The following is a 7,660-nucleotide window of genomic DNA, read 5'->3' as shown; positions in this document are numbered from 1 at the left end:
GACGACGATGTCCAGGTGAACTCATTACTTTATGCTATGGGCAAACAGGCAGAACCTATATTCAGCACGTTTACATTTTCCTCGGAGGAGGAAAATGATTATTACAATGCAATACTTAAAAAGTTTGATGAACATTTTGTGCCCAAACGCAACTTGATTCATGACCGCGCATGCTTTCACAAAAGAGACCAGAAAAGCGGCGAAAGTGTTGAGGCATTTGTCAGGAGTTTATATGAGCTGGCAGAGTTTTGTGACTTCGGGGCTACTAGAGATGAGCAGATTCGCGATCGCATCGTGATTGGAATAGCGGATAGCAACGTATCTGAAAAGCTGCAGCTAGAGCCAGATCTGACGCTGGAGAAAGCGATACAGATTGCTCACCAGTCAGAACTCATTAAAATGCAAAGTGCTGATATGAGAAGTGCAAGTGATGTCAACGAAGTGCGACGTAAGTTTAAGTACTCAAAACAATTCAACAAACATAAAGGAAGTAATTCAGATACCAAACAAAGAGATGGAAGTAATAATGAGACCTGTTCACGATGTGCACGCATACATGACCGCTGAGCGTGTCCGGCACGAGGCAAACGATGCCGTAAGTGTAACAAAACGGGACATTTCGAAATTGCGTGTAAAACAAAGACTGTAAAGGAAGTGACCAGCGACAGACTGGAGGCTGAGGCAAACGAAACATGGTTTCTGGGATCAGTTTCTGATACTGGTAATGAGGACGATGGCATTACTACTGATGATGATGTTTTTGGAGAGTTTGGACTTTTAAATTGTGAACCAATCAAAATTGAGCTCAGACAGGATGCCAAACCATACAGCCTCTCTGCACCTCGGCGAATTCCCTTTCCATTGCTGCCAAAAGTGAAAGAAGAACTGCAGCGTATGCTCAAGTCAGGGATCATATCAGAGGTCACTGAAGCAACAGACTGGTGTGCTCCTATAGTGCCTGTGATTAAGAAGAATGGAAAGGTGAGACTTTGTGTTGATCTAAAGAAACTAAATGAAGCAGTAAAGCGAGAGAGATTTATTCTGCCTACTCTTGTGGACATTGCACCACAACTGTCTGGTGTAACTGTATTCTCCACGTTAGACGCGTCGAGTGGATTCTGGCAGATACCATTGGATCCAAGCTGCAGATAACTCACCACCTTCATCACACCAGTTGGCCGCTTCTGTTTTCAAAGATTACCTTTCGGGATTACTTCAGCTCCCGAGATATTTCAGAGAGAAATGAGCACTCTTCTCAAAGATCATACTGGCACGGTAGCAGTGATGGACGACATACTTGTGTTCGGCAGGAACAAGGATGAACATGATCGCAATCTCGAGGTAGTTTTAAAGACTATCAGAGAATCTGGTTTAAAATTGAACAGAGACAAGTGTCATTTTGGTAAATCTGAAATTCAATACTTTGGACACATCATTGGAAAGGATGGAATCCGGCCAGACACAAATAAAGTAAGGGCTATAACTGAGCTCCCCTGCCCAAAGAATCTGACGGAACTGCGACAGGTATTGGGGATGATTAATTACCTGGGTAAATTCCTCCCTGGGCTTTCATCAGTTCTTCATCCAATGACCGAGCTGCTGAAGCGCGAGACTGATTGGGTCTGGGGTGAGGAACAGACGCGGGCATTTAATGAGGTCAAGAACATGTTGACTACAGCACCGGTGTTGGCATCGTAGAACTGTGGTCAGCGCGGATGCAAGTAGCTATGGCCTTGGCGCCGCCCTGCTTCAGGAGCAGGAGAATGGATTTAGTCCTGTTGCTTTTTGTTCACGGACCTTAACAGAGACAGAGCGGCGCTACTCCCAAATAGAGAAGGAATGCTTAGAAGGAGTATGGGCATGTGAACGCTTCTCACGGTACCTGCAAGGTATGGCCAGATTTGAGCTCCAGACAGACCACAAACCGTTGGTCCCCTTAGTAAACACTTACGACATTGACAAAGCTCCTCCAAGATGTCAGAGACTATTAATGCGCCTGATGAGATTCAATGTCCGAGCAGTGCATGTGCCAGGTAAACAACTTATAGTGGCAGATACCCTGTCCAGGAATCCCATAACACATCAAGGCGAGTCCGATACTGAGGGTGATGTCAAAGTGTTTATACAAGCAGTACTGTCTACCAGGCCTGTAACTGACGATAAGTTGAATGCTGTAAGAATTGCCAACACAACAGGATGCAGATCTTCAGCTGGTAAGTAAGTACCTTCATGAAGGCTGGCCAAGTCAACTGACACACACACTTCAAGGGTTTCACACAGTTAGAGCTCATCTCTCTGAAGTTGAGGGACTTTTGCTGTATGAGGACAGGATAGTGATTCCGGGCTCACTGAGACAAGATGTGTTACGGCAGCTTCATACAGGCCACCAAGGTCTTACTAAATGCAGAGAAAGAGCCAATATGTCTGTATGGTGGCCTGGTATAGGCAGAGATATCATAAAAACAGTGACAACATGTGAGTTTTGTCAAATAAACAGGCCTGCACAAAAGAGAGAACCCCTAATGGTCACCTCCCTCCCTGATGGTCCTTGGCAAAAGATTGCAGCAGACATCTGTGAACTGGATGGTAAGAAATACCTGGTGGTTGTGGACTATTTTTCTCGTGACATTGAGATTGCACATCTGCATGCTATTACAAGCCAGCAAGTGATAATGCACCTGAAAAACATGTTTGTTCGATGGGGGATCCCATATGAACTGGTGTCAGACAACGCTACACAGTTCACGGCCTCTGAGTTTGTGGAGTTCGCAAAGATCTATGATTTTACTCACACTACTTCTAGCCCACATTATCCGCAAGCTAATGGTGCGGCAGGGAGAAGTGTTGCCAAAACGGGTGTTAAGACAGCCATTCTACACCTCTTAACGCCACAGGGATGAGTCCAGCTCAACTGATGATCGGACATCAGATCAAAACGACTGTTCCGATGCTAAAAAAACAGCTGCTGCCAAGTCCAGTCGACTATGAGCAAGTCAAATGGAGAGACAAGCATACTAAACAGGCCTATCGATACTTTTACAACCGACGACATTCAGCACGCAGTTTACCAGATTTACATCCAGGTCAAAGTGTGAAAGTCAAGTTGGATGGTGAAAAAGGGTGGAAAACATCAGCAACAGTTGTTGAGAAAGCTCCAGAACCCAGGTCGTACATTGTTCAGACTGATGGAGGTGCTATTTCCTGTCGGAACAGGTGACACATTCAGAGTGTCCCTGAAACCGTTGGCACACCGGAAAGTGAAATTGTACCTGAGAGCATTGAAATAACTGATACTCCCTCCCACAAGACTGAGACAAATGGGCGGGATACCCCAACTCCTATTAAATCACATCCACACAAGTTGACCTGTAAAAGAACTCTTGCTGGTAGGGAATTAAAACAGCCGGTGAAGTTCAAGGATTATGTTTTGGGATAAGTGTACTTTGTACATGTTACTTTTCATAATTCACAGTACGGGGTAACAGGAAAACGAATAATGAAAGTTGTAATGTTGTTGTTGACAGTTTATGCTAATGCAGTTGCAGACAGTTAATATCGTTCTATACATGTTTATTTGTAACTTACCTGCTTTCTTATGTTAAACAAAAACAACACTAAATGTACTGAAAAAAAAAAAGAAAATAAGAAGCAGTGGAACTTTAAAGAGGGGAGATGTGACGTAATGGTTTATTATTGGCTGTTAAGTGCTCGGGTCAAGGGTTGCCAGGCAACCCTGCGGGTCACGCGGTATGTGGAGAGACATGACACGAGGTGAACTGCTATGTGCCGTAGTTCAAAAATAAAGCTGATATTTGAGTTCGTAAGAGTGACATCTTTTTGTATCATGACACATATCAAGCTTCCAACATGCTTCTGTTGCGTTGTTTTCATCCTCTAGTCTGAGTAATATGCGTTTTCAACAAAAACAGCACAGCCGCTAACTGAATACAAGAAGCTATGTATATTTCACGTGCTCATAACTTGATTGAAAAATGCACAGATCATAAAAATGGCACATCAATATTTAAAGCAGACTCTCGAGATTAAAATGAATCCAAAATCAATATAATATATTGCGTTGATCACAAGATATTACTCACGGAATGATTTAACATACTTGGCTAAAAACATGTCTCTCATCTCTCCGGGATGCAGTGTGTATCCAATGATCCCGGACCCATCCATGTTCGTTTTCCAACGTGGAATAACACAAAATAGATATCATTTGAAAGCTTACAATCTCATCTTTTTAATGCATCTAACCTTTTTAAAAAAACTCCTAACGAGTGCTGAGAAGCACCAATAAACCGGAGTTTACTGCCCGTTGGCGCCACCTGGCTGCCGAAAAAATGAACAACAATTTTTCAAACTATTCTTTATGCTATCACCACGAAATTTGAACCAGATGCAGCTCACATATAGGAGAGTATCATCAAAAAGATTTTTTTTAGCGATCTTATTGTGTTCCTGAGTTATTCCATGTCAAATGAAAAAAAAAAGAAAAATTATTTTTTTAAAAAGTATATATATTTTTGTCTTTTATCAGCTGTTTCTCAGCAAGAAAATGTCCAAATGTAATGTAATTTATATTTTCTTAAAATTTTAAATGTTTTCTATCAAATGGTACCTACCTTTTGACTCTCCTAACTACAGTTTTGGAGTTATGAGTCTTTACTTTTGTGTGTGTCGTTCAGGAAAAAAAAATAAATAAATAAAAAAAAACCTCTAAAAAGCCTTCAGGTCTTAAAGGGTTAATTCAAATAAATACTTTAAAATAATTTGAGCTTCAGCCTGGTTTAGCATTTATATATATAAAAATGTCTTTGGTCAAATTAAGCTGTAAAATAAATAGTTTATCCCTTTAAATGCAATGGATTTTGAAAGATATCAACAAATAAATGGGCAAAAAACTTTAAAAGCGATTTTCTCAGGTTTTCAATTTGAAAAAGAGGGCAGACGACCATAATTCAAATGGGTATATCTTTAAAATCATTCAAGGTATGACTTTATGACTAGCTATGACTAGGATATCATTTTAAAGCTTATTGTATCATCTTTCCATTGATACCAAAATCTCAATTTTGAAATTTGGGTCACTGTGACTCATTTTGCTGGATCAGGTCACATATATATATATATATATATATATATATATATATATATATATATATATATATAATGTGCTTTAATTGCAACGTTTTCACAATAATACAACGGATCATCATCATAATATATAAAAATTATTTTACTTAGCCGGGAAGATGTAAAACAACTAGTTTAAAGGTCAACTGATTCTTGTTAACTAGCTGCTCCGACCTTTTTTTAACACTGACGTTATGGCTTTCTACACCCGCACACTTAGCCAAACTGCAATCATACAGTGTATAGCCTGCCTACTTCTTTTATTGTTGTACTGTTATCATCAACAGTTTGTCCACCAATTGTTTTTGGCCCATTTTTATCAAGGCTTACCGCAGGTTCTACCCTCACTCCCTCATCTCTGTCCCTCTCCTGAGTCTCCTCCTCACTAACACTGTTAATGCCACTGCCGCTGACACAACCAATTTCATCAGCCACGGGAGCTGGTGAAGGTCCTGCTACTGCCGAAAACATTTGTGTCAATTTAACACATTTGGCAGCGTCTGCCTGTAGAGCCTGTTTTTTTTTCTCTCACGCAGCTTCTCTGCACCTCCTTTACGTTTCTTCTCCATGATCACACTGAAACTGCGTGCAGGCAGAAATCCCATAGATGGTGCTGTTCAAAGATATGATTGGGCCAGTCCAGTGTCAATCAAGAAAACAAACAATGGGCTGCTGAGCTATGTGTTTCATGGGCCGCGTCTGTCAGAAGGAAAAAAAAAAAAGTCATAATTTTGACTAAAGTGTTTTGGGCCAGCAGCCCAGTGTCAATTTTAAAAACATTGGGCTGCCAATCTAGGCCTACCACTTTTATGGGCCTGTTCATAAAAGTGTATTGCTTGTGAAAACTGTTCCAATGCAATTTAAAAAAAATGTAATGTAATCCTGTTATCATGCCACATTTCTCATGCAAAACATTTTCTACCCCAGGATGACAAAGCATAGAGTTAAACACTCTCATCAGTTTATTTAATTTTCTATTTTAAGATTTTACTGTTCAGATTCCCGAAACAAAAACTCACCGTATTTTTTTCTCTTTTTTTTTTTGTGTGTGTGTAGCAAGCACTATTCCTGTCACTACGGACAATTCTACAGTGCAGACAGAGATCTCCTCAGGCATTAACATCTTCATGATATGCATTTACATTGCCATCCCTGCTATAGGTCTCATTGGAAATGGACTTGTGATATTTGTGACTGGCTACAAAATGAAGACGACTGTCAACTCCATTTGGTTCCTCAACTTGGCGATTGCAGACTTCATCTTCTCCTTAACTCTAATCATAGGCACCATTTCACACATAGGCCGCATGTTTTGGCACTTTAATGACTTCAAGTGCACATTTCTCTGTTTCATGATTTACCTAAACTCATTGGCTAGCATTTTTCTGCTGACGACTATCAGTCTGGACCGATGCCTGTGCACATGGATGGTTGTGTGGTCTCGTAATAATCGAACCGTATTCAAAGCTAGAATCATCTGCATGATTGTGTGGGTTTTATCCATTGGCTGCTGCATCCCTGCAGTCATCAAACATTCAGCAGTGGAGAGTGAAGAAATCTATAAAACTTCTACACAATACAAGTCTTTTGTCACATTTAGGTTCATAACAGGCTTTGTCATCCCCTTCCTGATCATTGCATCTTCATATATAGCTATCGGTGTGCGAGTCAAACGTCTCAAAAAGGAGAATCAGCTCAGGTCTTACCGGGTCATTATAGCTGTGGTCCTGGCCTTTTTCATATGCTGGCTTCCTTTTCATGTATACAATTTTTTTAACATAAATGCAGAAGAGAATCAGTTTAGAGGGTCTGCTAAAGAGGTTCTTTTAAAAACAGAAGCTGTAATTAACTGCCTGGTTTTTCTAAACAGTTGTCTGAACCCCATTCTCTATGTGTTCATGTGTGAGGAGTTTAAGAAGAAGCTTAAACAGTCTCTGCTGCTGGTGCTGGAGACGGTGTTTGCTGAAGATCATCTGGACTTCAGAGTCTAAAAGAAAACAAAAGATATCACCATCTTTATGCCTGTGAGTTGACAAGATAAACAAACATGTGTATATAAGTATCTAGATATTTGCAACTCCACTTTTCTGTCTTGATGGACACCTTTTTTATGACCACATGAAGTTCAACTTATAAACAGCGTGATACATAAACTGCGACTCAATTTACTTCATAGTAATCCATACTCCATAGTTACTACATTGGGGGGGGGGGGGGGACTAATGGACTAATCTGGCTAAATCTTGTTGGCTATTTTAATGTGACATCAACCTCACATTATCTGCATGTCATGTCGTGCATAAGAAAAAAGAAAAAATATTTGTGGTGTATCATAACCTGTTCTAGAAAGTAGTTTAACTTTATTACCGTACAGCCTACTTTAAGTAGACTATCTGTACTTTATCAGAGTGTTATTATTTTGGGAAAATTTTACTTTTACTTCACTACATTCCAGTAGCATAGCCATGATGGGACCTGGAGGGAGGAGGGATTCTGATTGCTTAAAATAAAAAATTAT

The 7,660-nt window shown here is 40.3% G+C and overlaps 1 pseudogene; it reads left to right on the top strand.

Annotated features, from left to right (window-relative positions):
* The first annotated feature begins 6,212 nt into the window (after positions 1-6,212).
* LOC137004220 (C3a anaphylatoxin chemotactic receptor-like) lies at positions 6,213-7,175 on the top strand (annotated as a pseudogene).
* The last annotated feature ends 485 nt before the right edge of the window (positions 7,176-7,660 follow it).

The sequence above is a fragment of the Chanodichthys erythropterus genome, chromosome 17, assembly GCF_024489055.1.
Source record: "Chanodichthys erythropterus isolate Z2021 chromosome 17, ASM2448905v1, whole genome shotgun sequence".
NCBI lineage: Eukaryota > Metazoa > Chordata > Actinopteri > Cypriniformes > Xenocyprididae > Chanodichthys > Chanodichthys erythropterus.
The sequence above is the reverse complement of the archived record's forward strand: the minus strand, read 5'-3'. Positions and strand labels throughout refer to the sequence as shown.